Source organism: Myodes glareolus, chromosome 3, assembly GCF_982192425.1.
Source record: "Myodes glareolus chromosome 3, mMyoGla1.1, whole genome shotgun sequence".
Taxonomy (NCBI): domain Eukaryota; kingdom Metazoa; phylum Chordata; class Mammalia; order Rodentia; family Cricetidae; genus Myodes; species Myodes glareolus.
In genome coordinates, this window is record NC_142028.1 from 114,252,643 (window position 1) to 114,270,504 (window position 17,862).

The 17,862-nt window shown below is 35.8% G+C and overlaps 1 protein-coding gene across 19 annotated transcripts in view; it reads left to right on the top strand.

The window, feature by feature from the left end:
- Positions 1–17,862, top strand: part of Ptprd (protein tyrosine phosphatase receptor type D) — a 1,378,451-nt gene that overhangs the window by 588,137 nt on the left and 772,452 nt on the right. For all 19 annotated transcript variants that reach the window (XM_085686142.2, XM_087904910.1, XM_087904905.1 and 16 more), the window contains exon 4: positions 1,757–1,815. The gene's annotated coding sequence lies outside the window, so the exon portion shown is untranslated. The remainder of the gene's footprint in view (positions 1–1,756; positions 1,816–17,862) is intronic.

Consider the following 17,862-nt stretch of genomic DNA (forward strand, 5'->3'; position numbering starts at 1 on the left):
TACTGTAGTGAGTACTATAGGCTGCATTAAAACAGGGAGCACCAAACAAACCCATTAGGTCTAGTTACGCTGAATTCTGTAATAAACACCCAATATCTTGACTTAAAGAGCAGAAACATAATCCTTATTTGCATAAGACCTCATAGTAGAAATAAGGGTAGCCTGAAAACTGCTGTTTAAAATACCATCCACTTTATCTTTTCGACTTTCTCTCCTTTAGGATCTCACGAAGCTGATATGTGGATGGGGTCACAGAAAAATGGGTGATACCTGGGGTGCTTAGAAGAGTACACCTCACGGTTAAGAAGCTCTATTGTGTTCCATTCTGAACGAACTGCATGGACCATACTTATACTGAACACAGGAGAGTAAATTATGCACACTTTTGTGTACTGATTTTAAAGCATTTCTTTACATACCAATACTTCACTAGTGAACCTGTCTATGTGCCCAGATACTCATGCATATTTATAATAATGCTGCTTGTAAATTCCTTAACCAGTAATGTTGGCAAGCTGAAGGTTTGGAATTCTTGTTAACAATATACACTTCTCAAATAGTTGTAACACTTGCAAAAGTAATACCTTCTAGGCCCATGGTGAAGGAAGTTGTGTGTGGTTAATTATGTTACCCTGGTCATGAAAGAATTGCTGGTAATTTGTCTTGTACATGGACTGTACTGTTTCATCTCAACTCTAGTGCTATACCTCTTTGCATGAAGTTATCACCCACTGGCCAATTCTTATAGAAAAGTTCAGTATATTTTCCAAAAAAAAAAAAAAAAAAGCACAGCCACATAGTGGCACCTGACTACAGCAAGTAGAAGCAATGTGACAGATAGCCAGCTAGCCCTATGGCGCGTAAAAGTGTGTGGGTGAAATGGAATCACACAGAGCTATTGGAGACGGAGTCTCCCAGTGAAAACATGCAGAAGAGAGGCCAGATTGTGTCATGAAAGCTCTCTGGATAAGAGGACAACCGCCTGGGAACTGCTGCGGAATAGGTGTTGAACATCTTAAAAGCGTGGAGAAGAAGGTGCTTAGAGAGAGAAGGAAGCCCTTTGAAAGCAAAATTAACAAGAGTCAATAGATAAGAGTTTAAGTCTAGTTAAGGATTCTGCTGGGGAATTAAGACAATGACTTTTCTTGCGTCTCAGAGGTACAGCTCTTTAAAAATTAATGAGAGAGTTTTATACAGATGGAATGCTGCAAGATGTGGAATTCTTCCTTGCTGTTCAGCCATGGCAATTAAGAAAGACAATGATTTGCTTCAGGTTTTTGCAAATGATTACTTTACATTGGAGTACATGTTCTATTAAAAACCAAGGGTATTTAGAAAGGCAGGTAATCTTACAAGGCAACAAACCAAGGAATCTAGTGGACTTGATAAAATAAATGTGACAAGAAAACCACATAGACCTTTTCTGCTGAACATAATTATCTCAACTCAACATTTTGGTTGTGAGCTGAGCCTTTAATGACTGAGTCATCTCTCCAGGTCTCAATTCAACATTTTAAGACTAGTCAATTTCATTACATTGTAATCTGTGGACAAAGTCATAGAAGATTTCCATGTTGTAAATGTTCACTATTTCTTTTGAAAATTGTGTTTTATAAAATTCCTGTCAACTTCTTATTAACTATCTTGCCTTTACAGTTCTGTCTTAAACCTCTCTCAAAAGAAAACACAGATGTGTTTTAGAAGTGACTTAATGCTAAACATTTTAACAGTGGTTGTTTTCTATATTTCTGGCTAGGTGTTGAACAATCTGAGGCCAGGAACTGTTTCTGAAACGTCCTTCAGGGCTCGTACATGGTGAGTCCACAGAACATCTTAACCTGTTCTTTTTTTTAAACTGTACTTGATAAAATAATGTTGAAAAAATGCATGTGGCCACTGTATGTTTAAGATGATGGTCTCAGTTCAACATTTTATAAAAGCCAATTTCACTACTTTGTAGCTTATGAATAAAACCACAGATTTCCATATATTTTAATTGTTCATTCTATCCATAATATTATAACTAGCTGATGCTCAAAACATGATCTTTAGGATTCAGAAATAAAGAGAAAATTCTACTAGTTTATCCAGCTCAATTGACATATACATAAAATATACTAAGATTCATTCTTCAATGTAGCTATTGATATTTTTGTAAATAATCTTACTACACATACCAACCATTTAGGAAATGATCTGTTAATCAACATTTTGTTTTTCAGTTCTGCATCATGGGCAACGTTAGGCACAATTGTGGAAGAAATCTAATGCTAAGTTAAAATTTTGAATCAGAGCGGCAGATGTCTATAGATTTAAATGTTGACTGCGTTTATTAGCTGCTGACATGAAATTATGGGTCCTTGGCAGTAGTCTTGCCTACATAGTTTATTTTGGTTCTTGTGAAAGCCAAGAAGCTATTTATTTTTAGTGAAGGAATAAAGTGTGAAAACAGACTATCAAATAAATTAGCATTTTTAAAAGTCTAATCTCTCCTAAATGATAACAGGTTATCATGTGATTTGTTGGGTTTCATTCTTCAATGACACTCTATGCTCTTAATGCATAATTGTCAAACCTTACATATCTTTTCCTTTATGTAAAGATATCATTTGTTACAATATCTTCTATTCAAATTCTACATCATTTCTTCTTATTTCAACCTTTACAACCCAATAGAATGCTTCCAGTCTAAAAGAAAAACAGATAATTATTTGAAAGAAACAACTCCCAGGGTTTTTTTGGCCTTTCAGATAGACATTTAAATATTACCATCAAGTGATAAACAGGTAATAAATTCCAAAATGATCTCAAGGGATTGAATTACAAATTCTGCAAACACTTTCTAAAGATGATCAAGCTTTGATGTCCATAAAACTCTACATATTTACCTTAAGAAAAATCCTATCACTTTATTATTGTTTGTCTCATTTTCTGGGTTTATGTTTCTTATGATTTACAAAATTGCAATATCTGCAAAACAAAAGGTAGGCAAAAACCTTCATATATCAAGGTATTATGGAAGTCAGGCAAGATAAAAATTAAATAAAAGTGATCTTATAAATTTATCTCCGGCCTCCAACCTATTTCCTCCTTGGTCCTCATCACTTAACTTACATGGATTAAGATTCAGTTCAACTCCCCACACAGCATTATCTGCATACCCCGAGCAATTCTGAGTCTTTCTTCATGGTTCTCTTATGATACTATCATAATCATGAGCCATATGCATAGAAAGCATTTTCATTTTCTGAGTGCATTATGCTCCAGAGATCATTGAAAAATAAGTAAACAAACACATGCAAAAACAAACAACAATACCAAAAAAAATAACCAATTGTTAAACAGTTGTTGAGAGGCCAGAGTACACATTCCCATAAAACTTATCTTTCAAGTGATGTTCTTATTTTCTCTCTGAATGGTTTCTAAATAACCTTGGGCTTTTAAAAATCATTTGAAATATATTTTCTGTTTCAAAATTTATATTCTGAAGGGTATACTTTATAAATCTAAACCAAGACTTGCTTGACTTCTCCTCCACCTATAGCCTTATCAGTCAGCTCAAGTGTGAGCTTGACATTGGCCTTCTACGAGGTAAAGATAGTGACAGTAGCTACCTCTGTGACTGTGGGGAAGATTTAATGAGCCATGTGTAAAAAATGCTCCGGTACTGTCCAGTAAAATGTATGCTGTTCCTCTATAGGGTAATGTCATTTTCACTACAACCTAGAGTACCAGGAAACCAGCTGCCTCTTATAGACACATTTGAAAGTGAAAGTAAACAACACATCTATTGTATCTGAAGATAGAGTGGGCACTTAAGGCATAGAATATCAGCTACCTAAGGCAAACAGAAAATGACTAGTTGTTCGGTTTGATTATTTTCTCCCGTCTACCTGATTTTCCAAGATGAATAAAAACAAAATAATGAAATAATATTCTTTTTTAAATTTTTATTTATTTTATTTAATTAACATTATTTTTTTATTTATTTTACCTACCAGCTACAGCTTCTCCCCATCCTCTTTTCCTATTTCCTCCTCTTACTTCCTATCTAACCCCGTTCCCATCCACTCTTCTTCTGTCCTCTTTCAGAAAGTGGCAGGCCTCCCATAGACTTGAACAAAGCATGGCACCTCACGTTATGGCAGGACTGAGGTTTAACCCCTGCATCAAGGCTGGGTGAAGTAATCTAGCATGGAGAACAAGTTTCCAAAAGTCAACTAAGCTCCAAGGACAGGTCCTGATCTCACTATTAGGAGCCTTACATACAGACCAAATTATACAACTGTCATACACATACAGAGAAGCTTGGTTGGTCCCATGAAGGATCCTTAACTGGTCCAGAGTCTAAGAGCTCCCAGGAGCTCAGGTCAGATGTCTCTGTGGGTTTCCCCCACCATCATCATGACCTTGACAACCCCCCACGCCATGCCTCATACAATCCCTCCTATCTTTCTTCATCAGGACTCCAGGAGCTTGACCCAATGCTTGACTGTGGATCTCTGCATCTCTTTTCGTTCGTTACTGGATAAAGACTCCCTGAGGACAAGTAGGATAGTAACCAACCTGGTTATAATAGATGGCCAGTTCAGACACCCTCTCTACTACTGCTAGGGGTCTTAGCTAGGGCTATCCTTATGAATTTCTGGGGTTTTCTCTGGTAGCAGGTTTCTCCCTATCCTCAAAATGGCTCCCTCATTAAGATGTCTCTTTAGTTACTATCCACCTCCATCCTACTCCCAACTTGCCTCCCATACCCAGCCTGCACATCTTGCTCCCTCAAGTTCCTAATCTCCCATCCCCAGTTTGTCCAGGAGATCTCTTCTATTTCCCAGGGAAACCCATGTGTTCCTCTTTGGGCCCTCCTTGTTATCTAGCCTCTCTGGGTCTTGGGATTTTAGTCTGGCTATTCTTTGCTTTACATCTAATATTCACTCATGAGTGAATATATATGGTCTTTCTGGTCTGAGCTGCCTCACGCAGGCTTTTATTTTTTTTCTGAGTCTATTCATTTGCCGACATATTTCATGATGTCATTGTTTTTACTACTGAGTAATACTCCATTATGTAAATGTACCACATTTTACTTATCAGTTCTTCAGTTGAGGGGCATCTAGGTTGTTTCCAGGTTCTGGCTATTATAAATTATGCTAGTATGAACATAGTTGAGCAAGTGACTTTGTGATATGATTGAGCATCATTTGGGTATGTATGTGCTGAAGATTGATATAGTTGGATCCTTAGGTAGATTGATTTTCAGTTTTCTGAGAATTGGCCATATTGATTTCCAGAGTGGCTGTATAAATTTGTACTCCCACCAGTAGTGAGGGAATTTTCACCTAACTCCACATCTTCTCCATCATAAGTTGTTATCAGTGTTTTTTATCATATCTCTGAGTCATTTTGATTTGTATTTCCCAGATGACCAAGAATATTGAACAAATGCCCATTAGTGTATTTTACCCATTTGAAGTTCTCTTGAGAATTTTTTTAGTTCTGTGCCCCATTTTTAATTGGATTATTTGATATTTTGATTTCCAGTTTCTTGAGTTCTTCATATATTTTGGAGATCAGACCTCTGTCAGATGTGTAGTTAGTAAAGATTTTATCTCATTCCGCAGGCTACTATTTTGTCTTATTGCCAGTGTCCTTTGCCTTACAGAGTGTTTTCAGCTTCATAAGGTCCCATTTATTAATTGTTTATCTCAGTGTCTGTGCTACTTGTGTTATAGTCTCAAAGTAGTCTTCTGTGCCAATGAATTCAAGGCTACTTCACACTTTCTCTTCTTTCAGATTCAGTATCACTTGATTTATGTTGAGGTCTTTGACTCAGTTGAACTTGAGTTTTGTGCAGGGTAATAGATATGGATCTATTTGCATTCTTCAAATGATGACTTCCAGTTATGGCAGCACCATTTGCTGTCTCCATTGTATAATTTTGGTTTCTTTGTCAAAAATCAGGTGTTCATAGATGTGTGATCTTATGTCAGAGTCTTTGATTCAATTCCATTGATCAGCATGCCTGTTTGTATGACAGTACCAAGCTGTTTTTATTAGCTATATAATAGAGCTTGAAGTCAGGGATGGTGCTACCTCCAGAAGTTCCTTTATTGTAAAAGATTGTTTTGACTATTCTAGGTATTCTTATTTTCCATATGAAGTTGAGTTAAAATGGTCTTCTCATCAACAAGTAAAGAAAGAAAGTACAGCAAAACTGAAAGTAATTAATATCGATAGCAAATTGATGCCTTAAGAAAGACCATGCACAATCAAATGTCCTTACATTGATATTTATACCCTCTTTTAACAGATAAAGAAAGTAGTAATAAAGGAAACATAGGTCTTTCACAATTGAAGAATTAGAGTATTTGTTCCAGTCCAAACTCTGACCCTTCCATTTTACCAAAAACATGAGCTCTGAAACAGCCCCAAGAGTCATGTTCTCATATTCATTTTACATGACAATGTCCTTCTTGTGATTGTTCTAATACTTGTCAGATCTGTCAAATACTTTGTAATCCTGTCTTCTTCATACTGTCCACAAAAAAACATGAAATGCTGGTAAAGATCCGCATAAAACCAATACTTTCATATCTAAAGCAATCTGTTTAAAGAGTATTTTCCATGTGTTCTCTTCCATGTATCTGATATCATAATGTCACTACCTAGTGTTGTATTGAATTAGACAGTTTCCTTTTCCTTTGCAGTGTATGACAGTTTCACATCAGTCTTGAATATAGACATTGCAGGCATTTAATTGTAATATGTTATAAAAAATTTTTCAGTTCTTACTGTTGCCATAAAATTTACAGCTGCTTTGTTTACTTATATCATTAACACTTAAATATATAAGCTTTGTTTTTATTTATGTGTCCATGTGTGCACATGGACGCATGTACCATGTGTTTATTGGTAACAGAGAAGAGTAGAAGAGGACATTGGCTATCCTGGAAACAGAGTTACAAGTGATTCTAAGTCTCCACATGTTGAATGCTAGGAAGCCAATCCTGGTCCTGTGGAAAAGTAGCAAAGTACCCTTAACTGCTGAGTCATCTCTCTAGTGCCATTAAGCTTTATTTTTAATATGTGTCTTATGTCTGACACTCATTGTACACAAAGTACATTTACTCCTCACAGCTCATGTCTGAAGTTTACAATTTAATTATCTCAATGTTAAAATGAAGGACTTGAGAAGTAAGAAAAACTCAATATCTCACTCAGTGCATCATAGCTGTAGCATCTAGATTCAGACCCATGTTAAAATCTGGAGACACCAATATAAATTTTATTTTAAGATGACTTTCAACCACTGTGAATTAACTAGTCTCCAGATAGATGTTCATAACATGTTGCTGTAGGGCCACTGGCCAATTTGAGTCAATTTGTTTAAATGAACTTTCATCTTCATGTTGTTGTCGGTGTCAGTTTTGATAATGTGATCAAGTTCATGCTGGCCAGACACTGTCACTAAGGCCAATTTGGAAATGCACAGCACTGAGAAGGGAAGATGGCAACACTGCAGGTTCTGTGGCCAAATGTTTAGCTCATTTGAAGAAACTTAATCTAATTTGTTATAACAGCCCTTTACTGTATATAATAAGATGCACAATTTGATATAGCCAGTGTCTATAAATTTTTTACACACATAGCAATATGCTTCTGTAATTTTAGTGATATCGTAGAAATTCCATCAACTTAGGACATCAGAAATACCAAGGTTGATTTGTGTGTTTTTAAGCCTTGTTCATAAAGTTTTAATTATTTCTATTGGAAATCAAATCTAAATTGACTAAGACTTCTTATTATATGTGTCTGATTTCTAATATTTTTACTAAATAAATAATTATCATTACACATAGCAAGGACACATTCAAGTCTCTATAAAGATCTCGGTTTGCAGAGCTAATTTTACAATCTAAGGTAAAGGACAAGTTAATTTAATTAAAAGAAAGTTAATTGAGGATGCAGACTACTGTTGTCAGAAGAAGAAATATCAGAGGGATGTTCTTTGAACACTTCTGATTGAGAAAGTTACATTTGTTCATTCAGGGATAAGAACAAAAACTTTTGCACTAATTGCATATCATTTAAAGAAAATCACTAAAATGAATTGCTAGCAAATTATTGTACAGTCAGAATATGTATAATCTAGTAGTTGGTCTAGAGGCCAGGTTAGACAACTTTCTTCTGCTGTAACACAGTTCTTCAAATAATAGATTGAAAGAGACACAGTGATTGTTTGGCATACAGTCTTTGTGGTTATAGTCTATAGAGACTTAATCTATAACTTTGTATCTAGGATAGCAAAGGAAATCAAAGCAAAAAGTAGAGAAATCTAAGGTTACATCATCACCTTTAAAAGGATTGCATTTCCACAATGACCTAACTTTCTCCCACTAGACTCCACTCTCAAAGATTTCAAATGAGTCATAAAGCATCACAATCTGGTGATCAGGTTTATCATGGAGAACTTTGGGTAAAAATAAGTATCTAAACTTTAGAGGGGTCTGATTCGTACCATCATCCCAGCTCTAAAAATTCATAATTAAGAACCATATGGGTTAATGAAGTATGTGTGTGTGTGTGTGTCTTTGATGTGTGTGTCAAATTATCTATTTTTACTTATACTATAAGTACTTATACTATAAGTACTATAAGTAGTATAGTATATTATACTATAATATAAAAATTATCTATTTTTACTTATACTATAAGTACTATACATGTGTTTAGTACTGATCACTTGGACTTGCTTAACCTATTAGGGGGCTGTTCCCTGAAGAAAACTGCTCACTCTCTCAGCAGTAATTGACTACTTGAAGTTCTATCTCTAGGGGATGAATATTACAAAATTTCCCTCATCCATGTTAGAAAGTCAGCTGGTATTGTCACTACTGAGGTCTTACTGTTGAGGTTTGGTAAGTGCAACTTCTCTGTCACGTCTAGAAGACACTTTCTCACAGCAGATGTCTTGGTCTTCTGCCTCTCACTCTCTGCCCTCTCTTCTATTCCTGAGTATTAGTTATAAGTAGTACAGTTCACTTAACCCATGTTCTGTCCTTCACTGGGTAATATACTGTGAGAAAAATAAAAATTTGTGAATTTGTTTAAATTTGCTTAATTTGTATTTTTTGGTGCATGGTTCCTGGATATTTGCATCTAAAAATATGGAAATGGAGATTCATGTATGAAAGATAACCTAGAAGTTAAATTCAAAAATTGTATATTAGAAGATATGTGCCTATTTTTTCACACTTACGAGGTGATGGCAAGATGGCCTATATGGTAACTTTAAGACTAGCTTGTAAATATGACAAGACCATATTGCAATGTGTGTGCCTGCATACAATCTCTCTCTCTCTCTCTCTCTCTCTCTCTCTCTCTCTCTCTCTCTCTATATATATATATATATATATATATATATATCTCCGTATGTGGATGTGTGTAAGTGGTTAGTTGTGATTCTGTGACCTACAAATTTAAGAAGTTAAGATATGCCCATTGCTTATTACTTTGAACCTTTAAACATTCGTTTTTCTAGCATCCAACATGTGTCCTAAAGTGCTCTATGGAGTAAACAAAGGTGTGCATAGGATGGGCTGTGCTGAGAACAGAATATACTTTCCATGTTAGGAAGAAAATATAAGAAATACATAATAAATAAGGGTCATACATTCTTACAATTGACATTACTGTTTATTATCTCACATGTTTAAGAATTGTTGAAACTATCTTTTGTACAATTAGCAACCATGACCTATATCATCACCACATAATATGTTAGCAAAGATTTAGGGGTTAGATTTTCCTGCTGTGTTTATGATACAATTACAGATAATATTTCACAATTGTGTGGTTTATTTTGCCTAGTTTAACAAAGATATTTATTAGCTGAGAATTGCTTATAAACAACAGGAATTTAGATCTCACAGTTTGGGAAGTTGGAATTCCAATACCAAGGCCATGTCAAGCTGGGTGACAGGTTCCTATAGATAGGAAATGCAAAGCAGCTCTGTGGTCTTCTTTTATAAGAACACTATCATTCAAGAGGACTCCATGCTCAAGATATAAACATCTTCCATGACACTCACTTCTTTGCTTCTTTCATCACATTGGAAATGAAATTTTAAAAGATTAGTTTTAAGCTATGAATTTTGAGAGATGCAAGCACTTAGACTGTAGCAACATTGAGTACAAAATGCAGACAGTGAAGAGAAATCAGTGGTGATGGCAGAAATTGAAGTAAAAAAACAAACCTTTAACAACTAGGAATAGTTGGTTCATCAGAACTGAATGGAAGTTCATCCTACCTGAACAATAGTAGACTTGAACACTAATATGGAAACATGAACAAGGAAATTTAAATATGAGAATACTAAAAATGAAGATTTGAGTCCAGTTATCTTTCACAGGGGGTGGGGTTGTAAACAAAAGATTAGCTTGACAAGACATGCATGTTAAGACATGTATGTTTAGGCTTCAGTAGGGAGACTGGCACTGAACTATGGAAAAGCTGCCTGAGAGTATGGATCAAGCAGATGTGGGAAATGAGAGTGAGGTATTAAGAGTAATGTATAAAGAAATAATAAAATGGTTTCTTTAGTCAGAGTCTAAGGGGCATAAAGAGGAAAAAGTGACATTATTTATCAGCACAGACATCAAATAAACAAGAACATATAAATAGTTTAAAGACTGTGAAGGTAGCTACATAATGAGAATTCATCTAGTCTGAGGAGCAAGGGATCATTTCTTCAGGAAGAAAAATGGTATCTGAATAAAGAGAATTGATCTAACATTCTCAGATGAGGAGAGGAATTGACTGATAAGGGGTAAATCTATACTTAGTCGTGTTCATTTAATTTACTAACATCTCATGATAATATTACTACTGTTGCATTTTTCTTTCTGTGATTATGATTACAATTCCCCCTTCCCTTTACCCTCTGCAAACATTCCCATATGCCCCTCTCTGATCTCTTTCAAACCCATGGCCTCCTTTTTCATTAATTGTTAGAGCCATATTTTTATGTGTGTATATACATGTATAGTCTGAAATATAACCTTCTCAGTCTGTATAAAATTACTTGAGTGTATATTTTCAGGGCTGAGAGTTTGGAACTGGACAACCCATTGGCAGACTCTTCCCTGAAGAAGACCAACTATCCCGCTCTCTTTCTTCAGTTTCTTATAATTCTGATAGGGTTGAGACCTCATCAACTTTTCTCCACCCATTTTAACATGTTCATTGGTGCTGCCCTTGCTCCGATCACATTTGGGCAGTCATGATGCTAAAACTGTTGGGCTGCGGTTCTGACATTCCTAGCAGACATAATCTCACAAAAAACTTTTACAAGGCTCCAGGCACCTTTTTGGCAAAATTTTATGAGTCTTAGGTGCTTTGTAAGTGTAGCCACTGGTACTGGGCTCTGCTACTCTGCAGTTTGATTGTGTGTAGTTTTCTCTAGTGGTACCCATCTGTTGTAAAGAGAAGTTTCCTTGATAAGGGGTGAACACTACCCTCCCTCTCTCTCGCCTATGTGTGTTATATCAAATATGTTTATACATTTTTGTTAAGGGTTATGCTGGTGTAGTAAATTGTGCTTGTACATTCACTAACACTGAGTAGTTAGCTATGTTTTCAGTGTTAAGTATGGTTTTCCTCTTGTTGAGTCATCTGTAAATCCAATTAGAGAGCTCTTGGCTACCATCAAGGTATGCATGCCACTGCTTCACCCTTAATGCTGATGACTGATGAGGTTCATAGATAGCATAGCTCGGTAGGATTTTTATTTGCCTCCCTTATTTGGATCAGTGCATGATGTCTTCTGGTACCATGAAAGCTGGTTCTGGAGCAGGTAAGGATGGATTCAGGTCAATTCCAGCTCAGGGTTTTCAGGGTCCTTGTTTCTGAAGAACGTGTAAGACTTACATTCTACTTATGGGGAGAAACCAAATTCAATAGTCGTAAGTTCTACATTTTGAGTCTTATAAACAGCCTAAATAACAATTCAAAAGAAGATTTCTCATGTTTGGTATTAGATTTTTGGCAGGTAATATTTAACTCTTAGAGGGAGATCCATCAAAACTGATAAATAAAATTCATTAAAACCATATGTGAGTATATGTGTGTGTATGTATGTATGTATGTATGTATGTATGTATATATATATATGTATGCAGCTGTTTTTAGGTAAAAAGTTAATTAGTATAAATGCTTATAACTTTAGACATCCTTGGTGCTATTTTAGACACGTCCCAACTTATTCTGCATTTACCTGCCTCATCTGCACCCAAAAATCCATCCATCATTCCCACTTTGCAATTTGGCTCAGTGGTTAAGAGCATTGCCTTTTATCCTAGTATTGCCCTTCACCCTCCTCCCATCTTCTTCTGTATTTAACTCTCATCCACACCCTAAAGTACCTCCTTTTCCATATTATTGAACAAATTATCTGTACCTTGCTATTTATCTCCCGATTGGCCCTCAAAGCTCCTATGTTGGCAATGGCTTTCTTTTACTTTCCTAGATTCTGTAGTTATAATCTATGCATTCACATTTGAAAAATTTGGAATTAGGAGCTTCCAATGAGAGAACATGTGATATTTGCGTTTCTGGGTCAGGGTTCCCGTACTTAATATGATGTTTTCTAGTTCCACCCATGCACTTATAATTTTCAAGGTGTCATTTTTCATTGCAGCTATATTATTTTGCAGTGTATATGTAATGCACTTTTATTATCCATTTATAAAGAATTGCTCTATGTCCCAGCATGTGTTCTAGTTTGGGAAAGCTTCCATGTACTGCTGAATACAATGTATATTCTTTTCTGTTAGGGTGGAATATTCCATAGATAATTGTTAAGTTCATTTGATGCATGATGTCAATTAATTTTGAGGTATCTCTAATTTTTGTTCTTAAACTGTGTCTATTGGAGAAAGCAGGGTATTAAAATCACCTACTTTTAATAGAGTGATATTATTCTGTGTCTTTAAATCCAGTAGAAGTATGAAATTAGGTGTGTAACAGTTTGATTTAGAATTTGTTTAGAATAATGTCTTTTTTGGTTAACTGTTCCCTTGAATGGGAATGAAGTGTCTTCTTTATTTCTTCTAATTACTTATAATTCAACGTCTATTTGTCAGATATTAGGATAATAATGCCTGGAGTGCTTTTGTCTGTCCTTTTACTCTAAGGTGTTTTTTTATCTCTAAACCCAAAATGTGTTTCTTATAAGCAAGTGATGGATTTTGTTTCTTCATTCATGAATGAAGTCATCAATGACTTTTTTCTTTCTTCTTTTATAAAAATAGATATTTCCTACAATGTATTCCTCCCAGATACTCTTGACTTCCCCATCCAAGCAAACCCCTGCTCTTTTTTTCTATCTCTCATTGAATAATAAACAGGAGTCTAAAATAATAATAATGAAATAAAGCAATAAAATAAAAACAAACAAGCTAGAATAGGACAAAACAAACAGGAAAAGAGCCAAAGAAAAATCACAAGAAACACATACAGATGCTGAGACACAAATATTAACATACACAGAAGACAATAAAAAAATTCAGAAGCCATAATATATAAACAAAGTCTGTAAGATTTTTTAAATGCCCTAATGAAGCATTATGTACAAAAACCAAAGTACAAAAGAACCAGTAAGTACCTTTGTTTTGGTCATCTAATATTAGTCATGGGGACTACACATAAATATAGCTTGTGTATCCAGTAAGACTCATGGGAGAAAACTAATTTTTCTATGAAAGTGGTTGTCCATTGGAGTTAGAGTACTGTTTAGGCATGCGAACATGTACCTACTTCTCTCAGCACTTAGACTCCATCTGACATAGACCTGTTTGGGCCCTGTGCATGCTGCCAGTCTTTGTGATTTCATAAGTATATCAGTACTGTTGGGTCTAGAAGGCCTTGTTTTCTTGGTATCTTTCATCCCTACTGGATCTTAAAATCTTTCCACCTCCTCTTCTGCAGAGTTTCCTGAGCCCCCAGGGGAGGGATTTATTGGAGACCTCCCACTTAGAACTGAGCCTTCCAAGATCTCTCCCTCCTCATATATTGTCCAGTTGTGGATCTCTGTATTTGTTCCTATCTGCTTCAGATGGAAGCATCTATGATGTAGGCTGAGCATGACACTGATATATGAGTACAGCAGAATGGCGTTAAGAGTCATTTGATTGTTATGTTCCTTTAGCCTAACAGTATTTGGTTTTCCCCTAGTTGCATAACCTATCTTGTATCAGAGTCTTAGTTGCCATGGCATTCAGTGTTAAGAATGGGTTCCATTTCATGGAGTGGGCCTTAATTCCAATCAGATGGTAATTGGTTACTCCCACAACATTTATGCCACTGTTACGTCAGCATAATCAAATAGATCATGAGGTTTGCAGTAAGGTTGATGCTTACTCTTCTTCTCTGATAGCATGCAAAGTAGTTTCCAGCACCACGAACACTAGTCAGCAGGAGTTAAGGCTCTACGCAAGCACCAACTATAATTCTCTGCATTTACTGAGTTGTGAAGGTGCTCTCTTCAGAATTAGGGATTTAATTTGTGGAGAGCAACCAATGGCCTTGATATTAGCTTGGGTTGTTTGAGGTTTCCATGGAGTCCCTTTGGCCAACAATTCTGTTAGATGTAACCCATTTCTAGTACTGGAGGTTTGAATTGACAGCAAGATATTACCCAATTGGTACTTTGTCTTTTCCATTTTCTAGTGATGCCATTTAGATTTCATCCATATATGTATATATTTGAAGATATATATGTCCTTCCTCCTATCCCCTCCCTTACCACACTCTTCCCTCCTCCACCCTAGCTGTCCCTCCCTTTCCAGTCCCCGGGCCCTTCCTTCTATAATTCTTAATAATCAATTGTATTTTCCCTTTCTTGGAGATTACTCCCCTACACAAATCCTTATTCTATACCAAACCTCTGTCATTATATGGATAGTAGATGCTTATTGAAGTGTTAACAGTTAACATCCACATATAAGCAAATACATACCATGTTTGCCTTTTGGGTTTGTGATTCCTCTCTCAAGATGATTCTTTTTCTGGCTCTATACATTTATCTTGGAATTTTATAAGGTTTTAAAAAGCTATTGTGTAAATGAACCACAACTCATGTTTTCTTTACCCATTTAGCTGTTGACAGACATCTGGGATCTTCCTAACTTTTTATAAATAGAGCCACAATGAATGTCGTTGAGCAAGCATGTGTCTGTAGACAGTTGTCACATCCTTTGGTTATATGCCCCAAAGTGGTATAGCTGGATCTTTGGTATTACTAGTTTTCTGAGAAACCACCACACTGATTTCCATCTTGGTAATTCTAGTTTATAGTCTCACCTGCAATGGATTCATATTACCCCACCCATGAGTTGTCATTTGTTTTATTGATCTTAGCCATTCTGACTGGTATAAGACCCCTAAGTAGTTTGAATTTGCTTTTCCCTAATATCAAACAATGTCTTTTGATTGGAAAATTAAGATCATTAATATTTAAAATTATAATTGAAATGTGCATTAATTTTGGTCATATCTACTTAATTTTTGAAGTTATGTTCTCATTTGTATTTTGTGTTTTAACATTTATGGTTTTGTATTTCTTTCTACATTCTCTTTGTTATATTATTTCTCTCTTCATCCAGAAATAATGCTTCCTGTATTTTCTTTAGTTTTCAGTTTATTGAATACAATTTATTTAAGGTACTTTATGTCATGGAGAGTTTTTCCTCCTTCAATTGTGTCATATAGTTTTCCTGGGTATAGTTTCCTAGGTTGCTCATCATAGTCTTTTAGGATTTGGAATCCATTGCTTCATGTTCTTTTTTCTTTCAAAGTTTCCATTCTAGAAAACAGCTGTTATTCTGATGGGTTTTCTTTATATGTGACTTGAGTTTTTCTCTTGTGGCTTTCAAAACATTTTCTTTGTTATGTGTACTTGGTGTTTTAACTATGCTATACCACGAGGATTATTTTTTTTTGCTGGTCTTCTTTATTTGTTGTGTGTACTTCTTGTATTTGTATGGGAGTGACTTTCTTTTGTTTGGGGAGTTTTTTCCTTCTATTCTCTTGTTGAAGACCTGGTCTATGGCATTAACTTGGTACTCTTCTCACTTATTAATGCCTATAATTCAAAGGTTTAGATTTTTTCATTTTCTGTTTGTTTTTGTTTTAAATCATCCATGTTCCTTGATTATTTAGTCTAAGGTTTGTACTTAGTTTCAAGACCTGATAATTCTATCATCATCTGCTCAATTCATTCTACTTGTCAGGTTTTCCTTTGAGTTGCCTATTGAGCTCTTAGGATTTTCCATTCCAACTTCATTTCAGCCTGAGTCTTTTTGAATGGTTCTATTCCATGATTTGAACTCTATTCTCAAGTCTTACACTGACGTCATTATTTTCATCAGCTTTATGCTTTTGCTTTCTTTGGCATCACTCAGACATCTATTCTTCTTAAGCTCTTTCTCCTTAATTTCATTGAGGTCTTTCTTTGAGTCTTTAAACTTGAATTCTTTGATGAAGTTTATAATTGTTCTTTAAAATTGTTCTGAAGTTCATTTAGGTTCCTTGACAAATGTTTCTACCAGACTACTAGATTTTGAGAGAAGATACTGGCTTATCTTTCATATTGCTTGTATTATTGCAATAAGATCTGGTCTTATAGACTTCCTTTGTTAGTTCTAATTTCATTGTAAACAGAGCAGAATGGTGTAGAAAAGACGATGTGGGGGTGGGTCAGGTCTAGAGATTGGAAATGACTTCTGTGAATTATAACTTTCAGAGGGGAATGAACTGGTATACAAGATCTGCTTCCTGTTCAGAGCCTGGAGTGTGGGGGTAGATCTTTCTGTGTGGATTGGTTGCATATGATATGGAAAAGTTCTTTTGTTTGAGGGATAGGTAGGGGGGACTCTTCACTCAAGCACAGGGTTTCTTTCAGTGAAGATAGAGAAGGCTAGGCCCGGCTGTTGCATTGCTTGTAGGACCCATGCTAACGTTGGTGGTTTGCTGAAAAAGCATGGATGAACAGGTGAGGATTACTCACCAGACTAGACACTGGAGAAGAATGTTGGGAGTCTGGATACCAAGTAGGGTGGTAGACGCATCACATAATTGACCTGTGGACGGTAAGGTAGGGCGTGTCCTGAGGCAAGCATAGCTAGTGACTCCAGGGCCTATTTGGCTGGTCAACTAGGCTGAAGCACTGGTTCTGAACTATTTCTGGCAGGCTTCAAAAAACAAGAATAGGGTGGTTGGTGCCCTCACCAGGCTAGACCCTTGAGGAGGACAACCTCTTCAACAAGTCTGGGTGTTGAGTATAGTGGTAGATGTGGGTGAATGGAGATAGGGTAGGGTCTGACAGAGGCCTCTCTGCTATGTCTCTTTAGGGAAATAAAATACGTGACAATGTTGTTGTCAGCAACTGTAACTTGATCCACAGTTCATATTCTTATCATTTCTTCTTTCAAACTTGCTTATGGATCATACATTGTACAAACTGTCTGTACTGCATGCTGAGGAGTTCAAAGTAGTAAATAATATTTGGTACCTTTTCTGGAGCATCTACAAGTTTAGTTTTATATTCCAAGTTAAGGTATTAAATTATTTAAACTCACTTATTTAAACCCACTAGAATATGCATTTCTCTTTTCAAATTGCTGGTATACTAGATATACACCAGCCCTTTTGTGAACTGACTCAATTACCACTTGCTTAGCAGACTGCCCTAAATACATAGTTCTTGCTCCTTGTTTTAACTACCACCTGGAACTTACCTAGTCTAGTTTAGTTCATAATACAATTTGTTGAAAATAAATCTTGTCAATTCTAATCTCACTTTG